At 40.1% G+C, this 19,594-nt stretch overlaps 1 protein-coding gene across 2 annotated transcripts in view; it reads left to right on the top strand.

Annotated features, from left to right (window-relative positions):
- Positions 1-19,594, top strand: part of BMPR1A (bone morphogenetic protein receptor type 1A) — a 79,839-nt gene that overhangs the window by 17,035 nt on the left and 43,210 nt on the right. The window contains exon 1 of one of the 2 annotated variants that reach the window (XM_032694702.1): positions 18,578-18,860. The exons of the other annotated variant lie outside the window; for it this stretch is intronic. The gene's annotated coding sequence lies outside the window, so the exon portion shown is untranslated. Of the gene's footprint in view, positions 1-18,577; positions 18,861-19,594 lie in introns of those variants that run through there. 2 annotated transcript variants of the gene reach the window in all.

Here is a 19,594-nt window from a genome sequence, read left to right as displayed (position 1 = left end):
CTCTGAGCTCCCCAAAACTGAAGGGATCAAACTGATTCTTTCTGTTTCACTGCAGGGAGTCTTTTGTGTCTCTCAAACCAGTAGAAGTGCCTCTGGTACAGGTTGGAGAGTTTTTCTTCTCCTCAGCCTGAACATGACAGATCTAGTCTTGACTGGTTACTGTCTGCACCACGAGTTTAAAATCTGAATGCAAACTTATTGGTAAGATTGAGTTTACCCTTAAGATCAATAAAATTTGGCCATTATAGCAAAAATGAAAATGGACATTGAATCTAATTTTCTTAGTAAGACTATATACAGTAAAAGTAAATTACTTGATCACCTCAGGTACTCTTCAGCCAAATTCTCCTCAGTGTTTTCTCAACTTACTGCTCCTTATGATGTAATTTAAAATGTGTATGTTACTGGCTAAAAAAAAAGGTTGATTAACAAAAAGCAGTATGCAGTGGATGCAACTGCTGTTTTGAATATATAAAGGTAATAAATATACAAAACCCCACACCTTTTTATTTCTGTTCCAGTGTGTACATCAGTAATTGTTTTCAGTGCAGTTCTGATTGTTTCATCATTTTTATACTGAGATCTCAATGTGTATAATACCTAGAAATGAGAAAAGAACTATAAATGCACATACAATGTATTTTACTTAGATCCTCCTGCTAGTTTGGAAACTTCAAGCAGTCTGTGAGGGTGAAGCCACTGTGCTGAGATCCAGGGCAAATTAACAGATGCACAGCTCTGGGTAAAAGTTTATCACCAAGCCCCAATTTCTTGCCCTAGCTGAGGCAGAGCACAGCTGCTGGAGTTGCTCTGTAAGTGAGCGAGGCACATATCTGAATTCTGCTGCTCCTGCCCACGCATGCTTACCTTGCAAAATGTTTGCATAGATCTTCATAAAAAAACTTCCCTTAATCTGCCGTGGCAAGCAACAAAATTATTTTGGCACTGAAATAACGTGGTATTTGAGCTAACAGCCTGGCAGATGGAGGATATGGTGTATGTTGTGTTGCTCTTGCTGTGAAGCTGTTATTTGTTGACCTGTCTGATAGAGCAGTGACATAATGGGTGGGTCTGTGCCTTTTACTTCTATTATATTCCATGTGGCAGTTGTGACCAGGTTAAGTCATTTCGTTGTTGTGATCTCAGAAATCCAGCCTGTCAAAAAAGGCAAAACAAAAAACCCCAGCATAAAACCCATCACATGGGTTATTTGAGGAACCTCATCCTTTGGCTACATGGGATACTAGCTCTGGTCTCCAGCTGGGGGGACAATAGTGGGATCAAGACCAGACCTTTTGGTTTTGGCTCACTGTTCTGCTGCACTGGAACAGAAATCACAGCCAGCAGGCTGCAGGCTCAGTCTTCCAGGTCTGGGTCCCCCAGGACAAAAGGGAGACTGATGCAATGCTGGCCTGCAGCAGAGGGGCTGCCAAGCACCAGGTGTGTTTGCTCAGCCTGCAGAAGCCTGAGGAATGATGTTTGTTGTCTTCAGCTCCCCAATGGGTGTTCTAGAGAAGGTGGAGCTACAGTCTTCCCAGGAGTGCACGTTGGAAGGATGGTAAATTAGTGGTTGCAAGTTACAGCAAGGTAATTTCTTACTGGATTAAAAAAAAATAATTAGAATGGTGAGGTACTGGGACACGTTGCTGTGAGAGGCTACAGAACTGCCTCCCTTGGACACGTTCAAGATATTACTTGTCAAAGTCCTGAGCAACTTAACATTGAATTTGGCTTTGTGTTGGGCAGGGGGTTGGACTAAGAGATTTCTAGAGGTCTCTTCCAACCTGTGAGAGTTGATGGTTCTATCTGACAGCAATGTGAGTCTGTGAGGCTGACAATTCTTGTGAAGAAGTCACCTTGTTTTTCTGTGGAGCTCTTACAGGTTGTATTGGCACCTGATTCCTAACCCAGGTTAATAGGGTTAAAGTTGGTGAATGGGGGACTGGAGCAAAAATTGCCCGACCTTGTTTAATACCAGCCATGTTAGTTTATCTGGCTACAGTGGTTACATTTTGATTTGTGGTGTGTATCAGGGGGTTTAAATGAAAACTGGAACTTCCGTGTAGAGCTGGCAGGACTCAGCTGATGGATGTGGGACTGAGTGCTGGCCCTTTTTCTAGGGTCAGATTGGTGAACTTGTCTGGTAGGTCTTTCTTTAAAAGGAGACTTAACAATTTTCTTTTTTCACTTCTACAATTAGTTACTTGTAACTAAGGTTACTAAGCCTGCATTCTAGTTTTCTAAAGGTCTAGGCTGGAGGATGAAAAACTCTGTAGACTGTTTTTTCTGTTTATCCCTCATTTGTGGAAGTCTCCTATTCCCTGATGTAAGTCTGTCTTTATACAGAGAACTGAACCAGGAGAGCTGCCAAATGGTTTAGTGCCACAGGCTATCTGAAAATCTCAATCTGAATATTTTGTCAGCGGGAGCTATTGAGTGGATGCCTGGCATTTTATTTTTTTATTTTTTATTTCAGTCTGACCACTTGGTTGTCTAAATAGATTTGGACTCCTATTTTATTTTAAATTCTTAGCATTTGTATTAGCAAAAGTAATTGTACATAGTCTTGTGGTACAACAAATGTAAGAGTGTTTGTGACCTGGGAAAGATAACATAATGCGATGGATGTTAAATATTGTTTGTTTCAAAGAGCATATTTGAAACAATGGAAAGACTTTAAAAAATGTTGAAGTTCTGAAGTGTTTCTTCTGTCAGTGTTAGATTTGGCAGTGCTTTGCAAACATGACACACAATTTGCCAGCAAAGGAGTAACTCTTAATATACTTCTTCTGAGTTCCCCTGATTTTTCTGCAAATGTTAAAATCCTATTGTAGGACCTAGAAGGGGGGAGATTATTTCAAAGTGAACTGTAAGTAGTTTTCTTCCTTTTGCAAGGAAGGATATGAAATGGCTACAGGTAGAACTGTTGGCCTGTAAGCAGTTATTTTCATATAGATACAATTGTAAACCAACAGTAATTTTTTTTCAGCATAAGTTATGCCTATCAGCTTTTCACACTCCAGAAAGGACAATGGTATCATTTCTGTAGTAATATGTAATAATCTCTGACAGGTTTTGTATTGGTGTTCTGGCTATCTGCAAGTCTTGTACAAGTAAATAATTATGTTATTTTTCCTAATGGATTTTTCTTGGCTGTGTTATCAAATGTGAATGTTATCACTCAACTCCACTGAATCCTTTTTGTGTTAAATTTTTTCAACTTAAGTGTTAAATAAGCCATGTTGGAACTTGGTAGAGGAGGAGAAGCCTTAAGGCAGATTACTAAACTAGGGAAAATTCCTCAAATACTAAAGAATCTTTTCCCCCTGTTCTTTGTATTTTTTCAGGTGTCAACTGTGTGCTAGCATTAAGTAAGATCTCGTAGCCTGTCCACTCTTTTGCTACTTCTTTTAGTGTTGGCTGTCTGAAAATGACAATTTCTATACTGCATATAAATGGATGAAGATAACTTCAAAGGACTGGTGCTAGCTTGCAAACCATGTTTACTTGTAAGAAGGTGACTATGAAGTTAAGCCCCAAAACAGAACATTCACAGAACTGTAGAATGGTTTGTGTTGGAAGGGACCTCCAAAGCTCATCTAGTCCAACCTGCTGCCATGAGCAGAGACACCAACTGGATCAGGCTGCTCAGAGCCCTGTCCAGCCTGTCCTGGAATGTTTCCAGGAGTGGGGCATCCACCACCTCTCTGGGCAAGTGTTTCACCACCCTCTGTAAAAAGTTGTTCCTTGTATCTAGTCCAAATCTACCCCCTTGATTAGTTTAAAGCCATTCCCCCTTGCCCTGTCACAAAGGCCCTGCAGAAACATTTGCCCACCTTGTGCATTCATGGCAGTTCTGCAGCTGTTACTTCTTTTCTGAGTCCTGGTTTTTTCCCCCCAAAGGTCACTAGAAGGCGGAAATCTAAGCATTTAGTGTGTTTCTTGGCTTTTACTTTAAACTGCACATTTCATGTCTTCTTTTTGGTTACTGTTTTTAATTAGGATTTATTGCAACACCAACGAGGAGCAGGACATATCTGTGAACTGGAAAGCTTTCTCAAATATGACTGTAGTTTATCAGATTTAAGAAAATATCAGGGAAATACAATTGTGGTTTTTTATTTAGTGGTTTTGTTGTTGTTGTTATGTTTTCTCTTGCATTAATTTGGGCTTTAAAAACCCAGTCTGTTTCCTTGGAATTTTGATCTTTCTTCCATGTCTTTTGGCTTTGTTTTTGTGTGTCATTTAAGTTGGATCAATTGAATATAATTACTGTCAGAAAATAGCAGTGATCTTGCAGAGAATTAGCTAAAGAAAGAGTGAAAATTGTTCCTCCACTGATACATTCCTTGTAACAGCTGTGTTGGAAAATTTTCTCATATAAAAAGTGGCTTTTTTATGTTTTTGGTAGCATCCAAAACCTCCTTTTTAAGGAGGATGAAATAAAGATAGTCAGATAAATGTAATAAAGATAAGAGTAGATTATAGGCAACTTCCCATTATAATTGTAGTGTGGTGTTTCTTAGTACTGCAGTAGCTGAAATTTAGCAGTTCCTAGATTCTCCATAAACTGTCTTAGTTTTCCTTGCTGACAGTGGCTTGGAAAGCTCTTTATCTGCTTTTCAGTGGTAGCTGTGTATCCTGGTGGTGCTGTATGATTGGTTCTTCACACAATTATTTGTCCGAAAACCATATTATGAGAACAGTCTGAATTATTAAATGGGTTTTTCTGTTTGTTCAGGGTCATATCCTGTCATAGTTTTAAGAAAAAATAAGCTCTTATAGCTCATCAGAATACATTGAACTTTAGATCCAAAGTTAGAGCTCAAGCTTGGAAAACTTTTGCAGTTGACCAAAGAGTTTAAACATTGTAAAATTCTAAAATTATTATAGTTTTTAAATGTAGAAAATATTTTTAAAAATAATCCAGGCGCTGAAAAAAACCAGTAAAAAAGTAATGTACTGATACTGTGCAATAGTGGAAAAGTTGATTGTCATTACTTCACGTGCAGTAGACAATTTGCTTTTTTGAGTGCTGCTCTGTGCAGTCAGTGTGCCTGAAGCAGCATGGTGAGGCTGAGGAGCTTAGGGATGAGTACTTTCCTTGCTGTAAGGGTAGACTGAATTCTGGAGAGCTTCTGTCTGGAGAGGAGAAGTAGCTAAAAAAAAAAAGTTGGTCTCTCTCCAGGTCTTTTCATTATCCTAAACAATCTCCCTCCTCTTCATCCCGTTCGAAGTATAAATATTCTTATTTAATTTTTGCAAGACATCTTCCTATGTACATTGCTGATAAACTTTGCTCTGTAATGGCCTTTGAAGCTGATGGAGGGTAAGTTCTTGTTTTTCCTGCTCTTCTTGATACACCTTTGAAAGTCCGATCTATCAGCTCGAACAGAAGGGTATTGCTTCATCCTGCTGCTGTTCTCACTGTATTTGGTGTAACATAGTCTACATCTTTAAGAGCATCTTGATCATGCAGTTTTCAAATTATCAAATGCCTTTTTTTTTTTTTTTTTTAATGTCCTCCCCCTCCTGGTGGCAGATACAGAGTTCTGAAGCTGCTTTTGAGTTTGTCAATTCTAGGATTGAGTTACAAGTAGTGTGATAAGAATTCCATATCCAAACTACTGCTATTTTTCAGTATCTGAGAATGTTGCTCTTGAGATAGCTTAAAATATTTTGCAACTTTTAACAAAGAGGAACTATGAACAGCTCTCAGCTTATTGAACAAAAGAAAACACCCACCCCCCTACAGCCACCTCTGCCAAACCAGCGTGCTGGACTCTGTGCATAGAACTGATGCTGTCACTGTACAAATTGCAAAACATCAGAGGTTGTTGACAAAGAGATAAGCCTTACCCGAGTGAGTCTCTATACCAGAAAAGCCCAGAAGCTCTTCATTCATCAGGAGAATTCTTGAATGCTTGAAATTTTAAGCTTTTTGAGCTGTATTTTGAAGAGTATCTATTGGAGGGTTGCCCCCTCTCCCTCCCAAGTGAGCTCAGGAAACAGAAAATAGCCCAAGGCCGTTTTGCAAGCCTTGGCAAGAGTGAGCAGTCCTGTCCAAGGACACTATTAGGAGTTTTTGTTTGGGGTCATACATATCTGTGTGCCCTGTCTTCATCGTTTCCTCCCTATGTTCCACACTCCCTTCTCTGGTTTTAGGAAAGACCAAGGCCCATCCAGTCTGATCTACATGGGGTTTTGGCAGTTTGACAATCTAAAACTCGCTTGATCAAGTCACTGATTTTATCATATAACATTCTGGTTTATTAGAGACAGGCATCCTGTATTTTAAAAGAACTTCATAATTTCTGGGTCTCACCTGATTTCCAGACATATATGCACCAGCAAAATTATATTACAGCATCTTGAGCTTGCCCTTTCCTGTGTTTCCTGTAACTCCAAACTTTTTTTTTTGTTGTTGTTCTTACCCCAGATATTCTTTCTAAATAAGGATGAGTTAGCTTATGGAGATGCTTGTATTACACTAATGGCAGGCATCTGCTCTAGTGACTGCCAGAATATGATTGCTTACTGCTTTGATCAAGATTTAGTTGCATGGCTTAGATCTTTCAAGTTCTGTTTCCTTTTTAAATATAAAGAACTGTAAACTTATTATTGAGTTGTTGTGTGGTTCTGTTTAAATGTACTCAAATATTTGTTCTATTTTAGTTTTGAGAATATACTAATGTTAGAAGAAATGTGCAAACGTACTGCTTTTATTTAGCAGAACTTCTCTTTAAACATACTCATTTATTTCTGCTCACTTTAGTAACTCTTATTGTTTTATCTTTTGACTCTTCTAGAAGACAGCAGAACCAAGTCAGACTTTCCAGACTTCCTTGTGTGCTTGAAAGCTGTTTCCTGACTTGCAGTCACGTATATTTGAATAAATCACTTGAAGTAAATGCAAGGACATACCTGGGGTATATATTTTGTTTTGCAGAATCTTCCACTGTTAATGCAGTCTCCAGAAAGTAACCCATTTTTGACCTTGGGCTGAGTTAGTAGGGCTGATGGTTGGGAAAGCTGTGTACTTCAGTGGGGCAATGTGAGAGAGACTCCTGTTAACAGAGCCTGCTGCTGCATGGCTGTGGAATTCTGTGCCACTTTAAGTAATTTTCAAAGCTGCTTATAAAGAGATGGAAGGTCGTTTCATCCTTCCAAACATTCTGTGGTTTATAAGGAAGGGATGTTCTTTTACATTCGAAAAAATGAGGAATATTGAACCTGTTCCTCCTTGACTTTGTAAGACATGTAATCTTATAAATTTTAGCTCCATAGCCCGTAGCTTTTTCCTGCAATTGTTTGTTTGAACAATTGCATTTTAGATTTGAACAAGCACAAATTGCCATGATAGTGTGTATGTATCTCTTTTTTTTACAGTCTTGTTTCATTGTATGGTATGCATATGGGAATTTCAATTTGTGTACCTTGCTGTAAAAAGAAAACGGGCAAAATTAAATAACCAATCTATCCCTTATAAAACCCTTCAGGAAAATCTGACTTTTTTCTGTTGTTTACTTTCAATTTGCTCTTGGGCAGCCCTTCAACTTTCTTTACCTGAATAAGGAAGCTGCTGTCCTGAACTGGGATTCTTTTCTCTTTTCAGTGAATAATCTTGGAAACTATCCAGTGTTGAAATCCATCAGCACTTGCAAGTGTCTTGTATTCTTCTCAGACAGGGAATGCTGAAGTTCCAGTAAGTCATTAGTGGGCTGAAATTTGTTTCTTCAAGGAGTAAGGAAATACAATGGCTTTCTGGTTCAGTGGAAATTGTTACCTTGAAAAGGCCCATCTGAAGACTGACACTTCAGTTGCATTGTTGTTGTCTATTTAAAGTATGAAAATATTCCAGGGAGTGCTCCTGGTAGTGAAGTTTGTAAGTCATATACAAGTTTCACTTGAGCACGTACCTTGATGTGTCTGAACTCCATTTGAGGAAGAGATGGATGGATGTGAGATACCTGAAGTGTTACATCATCTGAGGTTTACATGGAGCTTTAGCACAGCCAATAAAGAAGCTACCAGTGTTAAACATTTTGCTGGTTCTTTTATTTATCTCTCGACCCTGGTAGTTTCTGGATGGTTTAATAGAATCCAGTTGATTCTCAGTGTAGAAAAGAACAGAGGTTACCTCTATATTCAAACTTTTTTTTCATTTTTCCTTGGCTAAAATAAGAATTTTATTCACTTATTTGAGTAGGAAATGGAATAGATAAGGGAACATATAAAAATGCTCTGTTTTCCTTTCTACCAGAAAAAAAAATGGAGCAGCAATTACTTAGGGTAATTAATAATTTAAAGAGTATCTGTAAAACTTGTTTTAGCTTTTTGTTGAAAGATATACGTTACATGGTGTAATAATTTATACATCTGAAATAGCTCTACTTTCATCTTGTTTCAAAGGTCTTTTTTTAAAAGTTTAATTATTATTAATGAGCCATAAATGGGACAGTTATTGAAAGATAAAAGGTCTTCATGTGATGGTCCATGCTCCGTGCAATGGAACTTTGTCTCCACAAATTTCACAGTGCTTCTGTGTATGGGAAGCTCTGCTTGGTTGGGCTGAGCAGTGTGTGTGCTGTTTTCAGGTTTGAGGAACTCTACTTGTGAGTGTTCTCTGTTCAGGGACTTGAGGGCAAAAGGAAACCAACGTAAATTCCTAGCCCAGTGTGCTATAAATACACTTAACTGTGCCTTTAGAAATCTTCTCAGGATGGAGAATCCACTGCATCGTGGCTGAATCAGCCTATAATTGATAACTCTTTAAAGTGTATTTCCTGTTTGAATTTAGATGAGATTCAAATGTCAGCTGCTGGCTCTTGTGCCTTCAGTAAGTAGAAAAAGCTGCTAGAGTCAGAGGGTTTGGGTTTTGTGGATCTGTTTTTGTTCTTTTTTTTGTTAGAAGTCACATTAAAGCAACAATGTCAAGTATCTTAAGTTTCTTGCAGCAGTGCAAGCTTTCCAGAACTAAAATAAACATGAATTTTTCAAAAACATTATTGAACAATAAGTATCACAAATGCTCACTCATATTTCTCTGATGGTGTCTCTGATGGAAAAGCTTTTATGTTATTTTTCATGCCACTCTGGAACACAGACAGTGAAGTCTAACTTACTTTCTCTAACTCCCAAGATAATTTCTCATTTGGAATGTATTTTGCTATAAAGCAGATATTAAAACTGTGGTCATATTTCAGGAGTCTTAACTCAACCCCAAGTGGGCTTAATTGGCTAAACACCAAATTTTGCCTCTTTCCTCTCTTTTACCTCTTCTTCCATGAGCTTTGTGCCCATCTCTGCAAAGTGACACATCTTTAGCAAGTGCAGCAGAGAATGATCACTTGTACTCATCAGGTCCATCTTGGGAACACCGTGTTCATCCACAACTTGTAGGATGATGCCTTAACTTCTAGGTTAATGTATTAAAATGTGTCTGAAGGAAAGCAGCTGTCAGTTAGCTTTGTTAGCATATGTCAATGTTGTCAGAGGTGTGTGCAGAATACCAGGTATGTTGGAGTTCTCAGTTTAAGCAGATGAGTGGGAGCACACCTTTGATGCCTGGAGAGTTTTGTTGACAAAAACCTCTCCCTGGTTGAAGAAGCCATGGATTTTATTTAGCCATTCTTTTTAAAGTCCTTTTGTGTTCAGGATACAGTCCATGTTTTTCAGTATTTGTTCCCAGAAGGTGGTGTTGGTATATGAAATGAACCTGTTCCCAGGCAGTTAACCAGAAGAGATCTGCATTGTTCTCTGCAAGTGACCTGTCACCACTTTTTACCACAATGTTTTTTTATTATGCCTTTGCTAGGGAGGAAAAAAAAAAAGACAGTTTTGTTTCAGATCCTTGGTGAGGGCTCCAGTACTCCTGTCCATTTGGAAAAGAGAATTTAAGATGATCTGAACTGGAATTCTTTACCATTACTTCTGAATGTATAAATTGGTAGGAAATGCAAGAGGGCAGATTAGATAAGTGTACAGCATATTCAAGAACTTGATGTTGAGTTTTTCTGCCCTATGTTCTCCTGTGCCCTTCAGGTCTATTCTGGATGTAGCATTTCAGAAATCTGTCATTAGAAATCTTAGGTCAAGTTGAAAGGGTCCGTGATCTGGTGGCAGTATCACATTCTAGCGTTCTAAATGAATAGTTGTTAGACTTAGTATCTGAAATGGCTGAGGATTTTTGAGCACCCAAGTCTCTACACTGAATTACCCATGTGTATTGCTTGCCATGTGATGCAGCATTGCCTTACTGCAACCTGTTCACCTGGACTGGGGCAGATTTTGAGGACATGGTGGCCTGAGGTTAGACTGGCAAAGCAAGTTCTGTATCATCATGCAAGTGTAAGGGTGTAAATTCTTTTTATGCTCATGTCTTCTAAAATCTGATGATTAAAGGATACTTTAGTAGTATGCAGCGTGTTTTATTACTTGAGACTTCTCTTCTAACTGTGCATCAGGCACAGCACTGCTGGCTGGTCAAGGGAGGTGATTGTCCCTCTCTGCTCTGGGCTGCCATGGCCTCACCTTGAATATTGTGTGCAGAGTTTTGGACACCTCAATACAAGAAGGATATAAAGCCATTAGAGAGCATCCAGAGGAGGACAACAAAGGTGAAGGGCCTTGAGGAACGGCTGAGGGCACTTGGTCTGTTCTGCTGGAGAAGAGGAGCCTGAGGTGAGACCTCATTGGAGGCACAACTCGTGAGGGGAAGAGGAGGGGCAGGCACTGCTCTTCCCTCTGTGGTGACCAGTGACAGAAACCGAGGGAATGGCCTCAAGTTGTGTGAGGGGAGGTTTAGGTTGAATGTTGGGAAAAGGTTCTTCACCCAGAGGGTGGTTGGGCACTGAACAGGCTCCCCAGGGCAGTGGTCACAGCACCAAGCCTGACAGAGTTCAAGGAGCATTTGGACAATGCTCTCGGGCACATGATGTGACTCTTGGGGATGGTCCTGTGCAGGGCCAGGAGTTGGACTTCAGTGATCCTTATGGGTCCTGTCCATCTCAGGATATTCCATGATTCTAAATTCCCTAATTAATTTGGTTTTTTCCTCTGGAATAACAATGTTTGAAGAAATTTCAGGGACCAAGTCTGCAGGAATAAGTCCCTAGTACAAACATCTCAATAAAAGAGTTCTGATTCCATAATTATAGCTTTCTGATGTGTAACCACTTTTGCAAAAAAAAAAAAGATGACTTCTGTTTTCTGGGGATAGTATTTAGTTGTCTGAATATCAAGTTGGTCTTACTGTATCAGGAAAAGTACTACCCTGTAAACAGATGAAAGAAAGTTCACTCTGCTTGAGATGAGATACAATCAAGTGCTGCCAAGGTAATTTCATATGGTTTTCTGTATTATAAAGTACTCTTTATATATAGAAAGGTAGGGGTTTTTTACAATTGAATTACAAAAAATGGTAAAACATTTAGTTCTGTGTCTTCTCTGCCAAAGACTTAAAGTTGTCTCTGTAACTTCAGTTAATTGTGGAAGACCAGAACATCCCCATAAATAACCATGCAGAACACTGAGCATTAGAAGACTATGGGCTTATGACTGTCTGAAGTTTTATCCAGAAGGATCTATGAAAATATCTAAGTCTTAGATAGTATACTTGGAGTAGATGAATTCTGAAGTTGTCTAGAATAGTTTGAAATATTTTTGTATGCCTTTCTTTTTGGTTTGCTGCCTAGTATTATATAGTTAGTGACTTTAAAAAAAAGTAGGAGACTGGATGTAATGTGGATCTCCAAAGGATGCACACATATTTTGCAGTATTCTAAACCTCCCCATCTGCTTCCTATTTGAGCATCCTCATAGTCAGTTTTTCCCAAAGCAGTATAAGCCACAACTAGTCTGAAGGAAAACACTTTGCAGTACATATTAATAAAATTCTAGTGTTGATTAAAGAATGACTAATCAGTTAGAGAAAATAAAGCATGCATTATCCTTTTTATCACTGAGGACTACATCAATAGGAGCCTAAATTTAGGGTTTAGTGTGTAAGTACAAACACTCTTCTCTGTATTCTTCATATGATACACACTGCACAGATTTCATCTCAGTGTACTTCCCTCTTTTGTAGTCACCGCCAATTTTAAAATTTGATGATAGTTGACTGATTCTTTCATTTTACTTTACAATGGTGGAAACAAATGCAAATTTTAAGGTTTATATGTTTCAACAGAACTTCAACAGATTTTATTGGGTGAGGCAAGTATTCTGTGCTTTTGTACTTCTATGCCAATAGGATTTTGGTTTCAGTATAGACCATTTAATAGAATATGTACATTTTTATGACTCCAGGAGGGGAAAAAGTTCAACTTCACGTCTGTGCCAGCTGCTAAGTTCTGGACCTAAAGGTTTCCATACTCTTTTTGAATAGTTCTCATTGCTGACAACTAAAATGCTTGATGGCTGGCCTTCAACTGTGTTCTGTCTGTCAGACCCAACAGGGGAAAGCATTCACACTTCCAGTGTTCTGTTGTGAAAAACCAAAATATGACAGAGCCATAGGTGTTTGTTTTGCTTGTAGTGAGAAACACTTTTGAACTAATAAAGTGGTTTTATCATTTTTTAGAAGAACATTAATTATAAGGACTCAAAGTGCTTAAAGTCTATTTGAACTGCCAAAATGTCTAGATAAGTTTGTATTCTCATATCTGAAAGAAAAAAAGTTTTTTAGCTCCAGCAGATGTTGTGTTGGTTCCCCCAGGAGTGTTATTTTACTCTCTTGAATGTTAGAGTGTAGTCCATGTACTTTTCTGTAGGAAAACTTCTGTACTTGATAGGTCTGCTTATGGTGAAGGACTTTAACCATTTGGTGATGGGGGGGAGGGTCTGAGGTGTCTCCTGATTTCCTTAAAGAATCTGTCATGCCTCCATGTGTTCAGAGCTGTTGAGATGATGGCTCTAACTTAGTGGTTTGCTGAAGGCAGTGATCTTCTTGGAAAGTTTTCTCATTCCCCTTTATGTGTTCCTGTGACCTGTGTTCCTTGTCAGAAGTTAGCAACCCTGCAACCTCTGTTTGAGATTCTGCCCGGCTGGGTGTGTTTGGTTTGCACAGCAAGGTTTTGGTAGCAGGGGGAGAAGGGGCAGCTACATGGGGGAACTCTTTCGTGTGGGAGGAATCCCATGCTGGAACAGGGGAAGAGTGAGGAGTCTTCCCCCTGAGGAGAAAGGATTGGCAGAGACAACGTGTGTGAACTGACTGCAGTCCCCATTCCCTGTTCCCCTGTGCCACTTGCAGGGAGAAGAGGAGGTAAAAGAGGTTGGGAGTAAAGTTGAGCCCAAAAAGGGATGGGGGAATGAAGTGAAGTGAAGCTGTTTTCAAGATTTAGTTTTATTTCTCATTATCCTACTCCAATTTCATTGGTAATATATTAAACTAATTTTCCCAGATTGAGTCTATTTTGCCTGTGACATTAATCAGTGAGTGATCTCTCCCTGTCCTTATCTCGACCCATGAGCCTTTTGTTGTATTTCCTCTCCCTGTTTAACTGAGGAGGGCAGTGACAGAGCAGATTTGGTGGGCACCTGGCATCCAGCCTGGGTCAACCCACCACACTATTAAAAAATTTTCAAATTTTTAATTTAACATTTAAATTTAGAAAGGAAAGAAAATAAATATTAATTCTACACACATAGAGGCAATGTGATAGAACATTAGTGTAGTTTTGAAATTGTTTGCCCTGTAGTATTTTGATAGTGCACAAGACCACGAGATTTTAAAGTTGTAGCAGAAATGTTTTTTTCTTTTTAACTCAAAGGGTTCCTGAAAGTGTTTCTCACTATTTGAATTACTCTGTAAAAAAGACAAATTGGAGAAATACTTGACCTTTTGCAGGAATCATAGGGGGAGGGAGAAGAGGATCACCTATCAGAATGTGGTCTAATATGTCCCACGGGACAGGCAGAAGCTAAATTTCATTGGCTCGTTTGTCACAGAGAAATTGCAGTCTGGGCAGCATTCCCAGGATCAGTGTGATGATAAGAATGCGCGCCTCGGAGTCTGTGTGCCAACTGATCAAATTTTATTGTTGCTTCCATCCACGAGAGGCAACCTATTAGCCAGGTGGCAAGTACGGCCCAGCGAGGGTCTGGAGCACGCTGGGAAAGGTGACTGTGAAATTTGCCTGATGGCTGAACAGCACAGAGCCGAGTTTTGGGAGTTTTGATAAATTTTTGCAACTCAGGAAGGCTTATGAAGTCAGTCGTATCCCAAGTAGCCTTATGCTTCCAGGGATGTCAAGTGCATCAGGAGACTGTTAATTGTATCCCAAGAGGGAGCTGAGATTGTGGCTGGAGGAGCTTTGGAATGGGTACCTCCAAAGCTGAGGTAAAACAGTTGAATTTTACATCTGTCTTGAAATGCAAAGGTGTTTTTTAGATAAATGGGTTTGGATACTTTGAGAGCTGTGGGATATGATGAAAGGAGTTGCACAGCGAAGGCTTTAGCCCAGTTGTTATTTGACAAACCTTGGCAAGTCAGATTCTGACTCCACCTCTCTGCGCCGAATGAACCGGTGGCTTTGTTGCGTCACCGTCTGCAGGCTGGTGGCTTTCCTTTTGAGGGTGACCTGCTGTATAACTGCTTTTCTTATAACAGCAAGCTGTTGTCAGATTCCTTTTTGCTCCAAAGTTTGGAGAGTGAGCTGATTTTTCAGCTTCTACTGGCTTACTGGATGAAGAACATTTAAGATGAATGGGAAGAATCCTGTGGCTTCAGTGGGAGCACAGAGCCTGCTCTCACAGCACAGCAGGCTGTGGAGTCCTGGGGATGACTCCAGATGATGCAATTACACATGCCAAAATAAAATACTCAGGATACCCTCTAAGAAACCAGGAGGCTTAGACTCTTTCTGCTATAGGAAATTACATCTGCCAGGGCAAAGTAAAAGCTTGGTGGAATTTTCTGACCCTGCTGCCGAGGCTTATGCCTGGATTCTCATGGCCCTGATAATGAATTCCTTGTGTCACTAGATGCTGTGGAGAGTATGGGGCACTGTGAGTTATGCAGGCTAGTGTCATTCTGGAAAATGCATTCTGTTTGTCTGGTACTGCACAGACCCACCTTACTCAGGAATGTATTTGTGCTCTAATACTTCTAGATATGCCCTGGGGCAATGATTTTTCAGGAGCTTGATTGTGTAGAACATTTTCTCCTATATGGCAGCAGGAAACTGAAGATGATGAAAGCAAAAATGTGCAACAAAGGCAGGGAGAGTGCTTAGTTGTGAAACAGTGAAACAGGTCCTTCAGATACCACCTGTTCAGGGTGTGTGCTCAGAAGGGAAAGCTCTGGTTGTTCTAGGGCGCAGATTCTCCTCTCCTGTGTAAAGGGGCCAAATGATGTGAAGAGTCCTCTGATACCTCTTGAGCAGACAAATTGTTTAAGAACCTGGAAAAGCAGCTGTCTCTGTTCTGCAAAAAAATTATGTCACTATGTGAGGCCTAGTCCTTTTATTTAACTTCTGGCTAGTAATGTTCACAAAATGGAAATCTGGTGTCAGTAAGTGGAAAGTTGTATGGCTCTGATAGAGAAGAATTTTTTTTCTCAAAAAAGAGGGTGACCTGACTTAAAAAAAAGCAGTTGTAGATTTTTAGTTTGGTGGGGTTTTTTTAGTGATATGGATTCATCATATATTTTCTGTCAGACTGGAAATGGAAGGTTAATCAAGAGTTTTTGCCATTAGTGGCAGCAGCACTCATTCATTATTCTACCTGCCTACACAACCGACCAGCCAGGTTAGATCACTACTGAAATGATGTTTAAGTCTGTACTATTTCTATGTGATGTCTTGTTTCCTTCAAACTATTCCAAGATAGTATTTCTGAAGTTCTATAAGCTTCTTCATAAATTAGTAAAAATTCTTTTTGCCATCAAGGATCCAAGAACAACCTGGAAGTGCTGGAAAGATCAGTAGTATGCTGAACTAATCTTAGAGTTTTGACTAGATATATAGGAAGGCCAAACCACTGTAATACCGATGTGAAGAATTATCTGGCATGCAGTGCTTGAATGTTATATAATTCTTTGCATTTTTAATACCTTGCAAGACTAACTTAATGATTGTTTATTAAAACTCAAAGGAATGCAGGCATAAAATTAATTTTAAAAGTTAGCTTTCATGTAGGTGTGTTTTTACTTAAGTGATTTTGAACAATTTTGTTGCTTCAAAGATTGCATAAATGTTCCTTAACCATATCTCATGCTCTTATTTCCCCTCTTGCTACCTGGAAAACGTGGTGTCCAGAGACTGGAAAGTGATGTGCTTGTTCAGCCAGTTCATTTTATTTCACTGGATTTGGAAGGGATCTCTGTTCAATGAGATGTTCTTGCTCATATACCTTCTGTTCCACAGACAAACCCACCCAGCCTCAGACTTGCTCAGGTGGTGTGACATTTGCTTTTCCTGGTGTGCTGTGGAGGTTTTTCTCACATGGAAATTTGTTGAAAAGGGTTTCCTTAATGAATTCCTATCTTTGGATATGAACTTTGAAGTAGGATTTGGAAATTTGATTATGGCTGCTTTCCCTTTACAAAATTCATATTTCACAGCTGCAATAGTCCTGTAAAAGCAATACACTCACATTTTCAAACTCTCTCTGGGTTACAGCAACTCTGGCTAAGTTTTTCAGTAGCATTCATGAGGCTGTTAACTGTTAACTGAAGCATCTTCCAGGCTGCCATATGGGCCTGCAGTGTATTTTCATTGTGCACAGATTTCTAACAGAAAGCCTATTGTTCAGGACTTTAGTTTACCTGAAAAAGATTAACTTTGCTTCTGAAACCTCTCCCATCTCTGGTTAACAGAGCCCTCAGCTGCCTCAAACTCTGACACTGCACATAGAGACATGTTGAGAGCACCACATGCTTTTCTCCTTTTCCCCTTTGCTCCCACCCCAAGTCTCAGATGCTGAAGGTTATTGCCCCTGGGTTGTTTTTGGTTTTGGTTTTTTTTTTTATTTAACTGTTTGTCTCATATCACCCTAGGCCATGTCTGTGCCGTGGTCTGAACTTACAGAACCTTTAAAACAAGTTCTGTTTCATAAATTGGAGTAAAGGTATGATTAGCTGAACAGCTGCCCTGCAGAAGTGATATGCTGATGGCTGGAGGAAGTGTGTAGTGGTTTGGACTTCGTTTTCCCCCAGAGGATAAGAAAAGTGGTAGACCCCAAGGGGTGGAAACCCCTGGAAGTTTTGAATTTCTGTCCAATGAGCGCTCCTGCAAAAAATGTAAACATATCACAACCAGACCGGAAGAGAAGAGTTGTAGTTTGAGGTTAGAAGAAGGTGGCCATGTTGTGAGCCACGAGGAAGGGGCTCTGAGCCCCACAGGGGGGGGCTTCGGCCCCCAGCCCCAGCTGGGGCCTGTGGGGACCTGGAACAGCATAATGCTGGGCTAGGTGCCTATAGTTATACTGGGAGATGTTTTCTCCATCGTGGGCAGTGGCCGTGGCAGTGGCCGGAGAAAGCAGCAGCCAGAACTGAACCGAAGAAGCAACAAAGACATGCAGCACCAGAGAAGGGACTCCTGGAAGGAGACCTGAGGGAAGGAGAGTCAGCAGCTGAGTTCTACAGAGTTCTTGGGGGTAAGAACTGATACCAGACCCCCCAAAACTCCTTTGAGACCTCCTGGAAGGAGGAAGTTGATAGACTCTTACTTGAAAGAGCCTTGAAGTGCAACATGCACTGCAGAGAGGAGCTGAGAAGCTCGGACGTCCTGAGAGCTCAGCCAGGACGGTGTGGGAGGTTGGCCTTGAGGCCCTCCCTTGCTGCAAGCTACAAAGAAGCTCGCAGCCTGAGACAGGGCACAGAGGCCCTGCAAGGAGCTTGAATCTCCTGAAGATACCAGACCGTCACGAAGACCCCCTGTGCTTCGTGATATGACGTGGTGATACGACCTTGTCTGGGGTGACGAAGCCCACGGAAGACCACTCGTTTGGAGAGACGAGTGGCCGAGGGGGATACCCCCTCGTGTGTGCTGGCAGAGATCCAGCTATCAGCTGCTACAAGAAACAGAAGAGACAGAGAGAGCCTGCTGCCTTAGAAGATGCTGCTGCTTAGTGACTGCTACTCTGAAGAAGCTGCTGCCCTAAGAGACTGGAAGGGATCTGTCCTTCTTTCCCTCCTGGACTTTTATTTGGAGGGGAGAAGAGATCTGATCCATTGTAAATACTTATGTCATGGTAGAGATAGTTGTAGTCGTGTGTATAATGTATTGTAGTATTTATTTGTATAGTCATTGTAATATATTCCCTTTCCCCATTCTGAGTCTGGTTGTGTTTTGTCTGGAAAAAAACCCATCTCACATTGGGTTGAGATGTGGGAGGGGGGATGGAGCTAGGGAATTGGAATTTGGGCTATCTCAAACCATGACAAAGTGAAAGAGCAGGAAAGAAGTAACTGGAAGCTGGAGTGAATGGTCAAGTATTTAACCCGTGATCTGTACAGATGAGTCCTTCTATGATCAGATACTTAATCGCTGTTGAATCACTTTAACTGTTATGTTAGTTTGATTAAAGTTACTTTCCAAACTTATGTTCCTTCAATACCTGCTGTATTTGACAGGTAGCATAGTCCTTTGTGAGAAAGAGATAATTTAAGATGAATAAAGTCATTCAGCTAAAAACTGGTGAGGCAGTTGGGACAAGGTGGGAATGAATCAGAGGAACAGAAAGTGAAGTGCCTGGAAAGTTTTTGGCATCAAAAGAAGAGACAGGTGAAGGAATGAGTTGAATGTGGCCCTGGAACTGAAGAAACTGGAACTACCGAGAAGGGAAGTAGTAACTAGAGATAAGTGGCAAGACAAGAAAAAAGGAACCCACAGCCTGAGTAGAGTTTTCTCTTCAAAGTGAGTCAGTCTGACTGGAGCTTTGCCATTGCGAGTCCCTGCTGTCTGTCTGTCTGTCTGTCCTACTTAGAGCTGTTGGTTCCTGCACTCTGTGTTAGCAGGGTGACCACCTGTACCTCTCCAACCCCCTCCCTCCTGAATGAGGTTTAAATGAACCCAGTTTACATATTCTGGCAGTTCCCTGGGACTGCCAGTGGCAGAAAATCTACATTTTTCTGAGTTAGCTAGGTAGCTACTGTATTCATACAGTTGAGGTTATTCTTTTCCCAGACTGAGTGCTGATGTTTTTCAGTTAATAGTATATGAGGATCTCAGATTTCATCTTAGCACTGAAAAAAATTTGTAGATATATTTGTGGATTTAATATGTTACTAGTGACAAGCAGTGTGAGGCTTTACTTTTGAATTTGTGCCTCTTATGGTTGTTGTAGTATATGAAGTTCTGATAAAGTTAGAGTTGTGCAAATAATTAATTCACTTGTTTTATTTTGTTCTTGGTAGCACTTGTCTGGAAAATGCCATTGAGAATGGCACTAAACATTCTGAAAATTATATATTAATAATTAAGCAGTTTGGATAACCGTATAAAAATAATTATTTAAGTAAACTGATTTTTATAAAATTAAATATGTTCTCAAGTAGCATTTCATGCTGATGAAGAAGTGGAAGAAATAGTAACACAGTGAGGTCTCTCACATAATTTAATAATTATCATTAACTCTTGTCCCATTTCTG

This window comes from Chiroxiphia lanceolata, chromosome 8 (genome assembly GCF_009829145.1).
Source record: "Chiroxiphia lanceolata isolate bChiLan1 chromosome 8, bChiLan1.pri, whole genome shotgun sequence".
Classification (NCBI taxonomy): domain Eukaryota; kingdom Metazoa; phylum Chordata; class Aves; order Passeriformes; family Pipridae; genus Chiroxiphia; species Chiroxiphia lanceolata.
The sequence above is the reverse complement of the archived record's forward strand: the minus strand, read 5'-3'. Positions and strand labels throughout refer to the sequence as shown.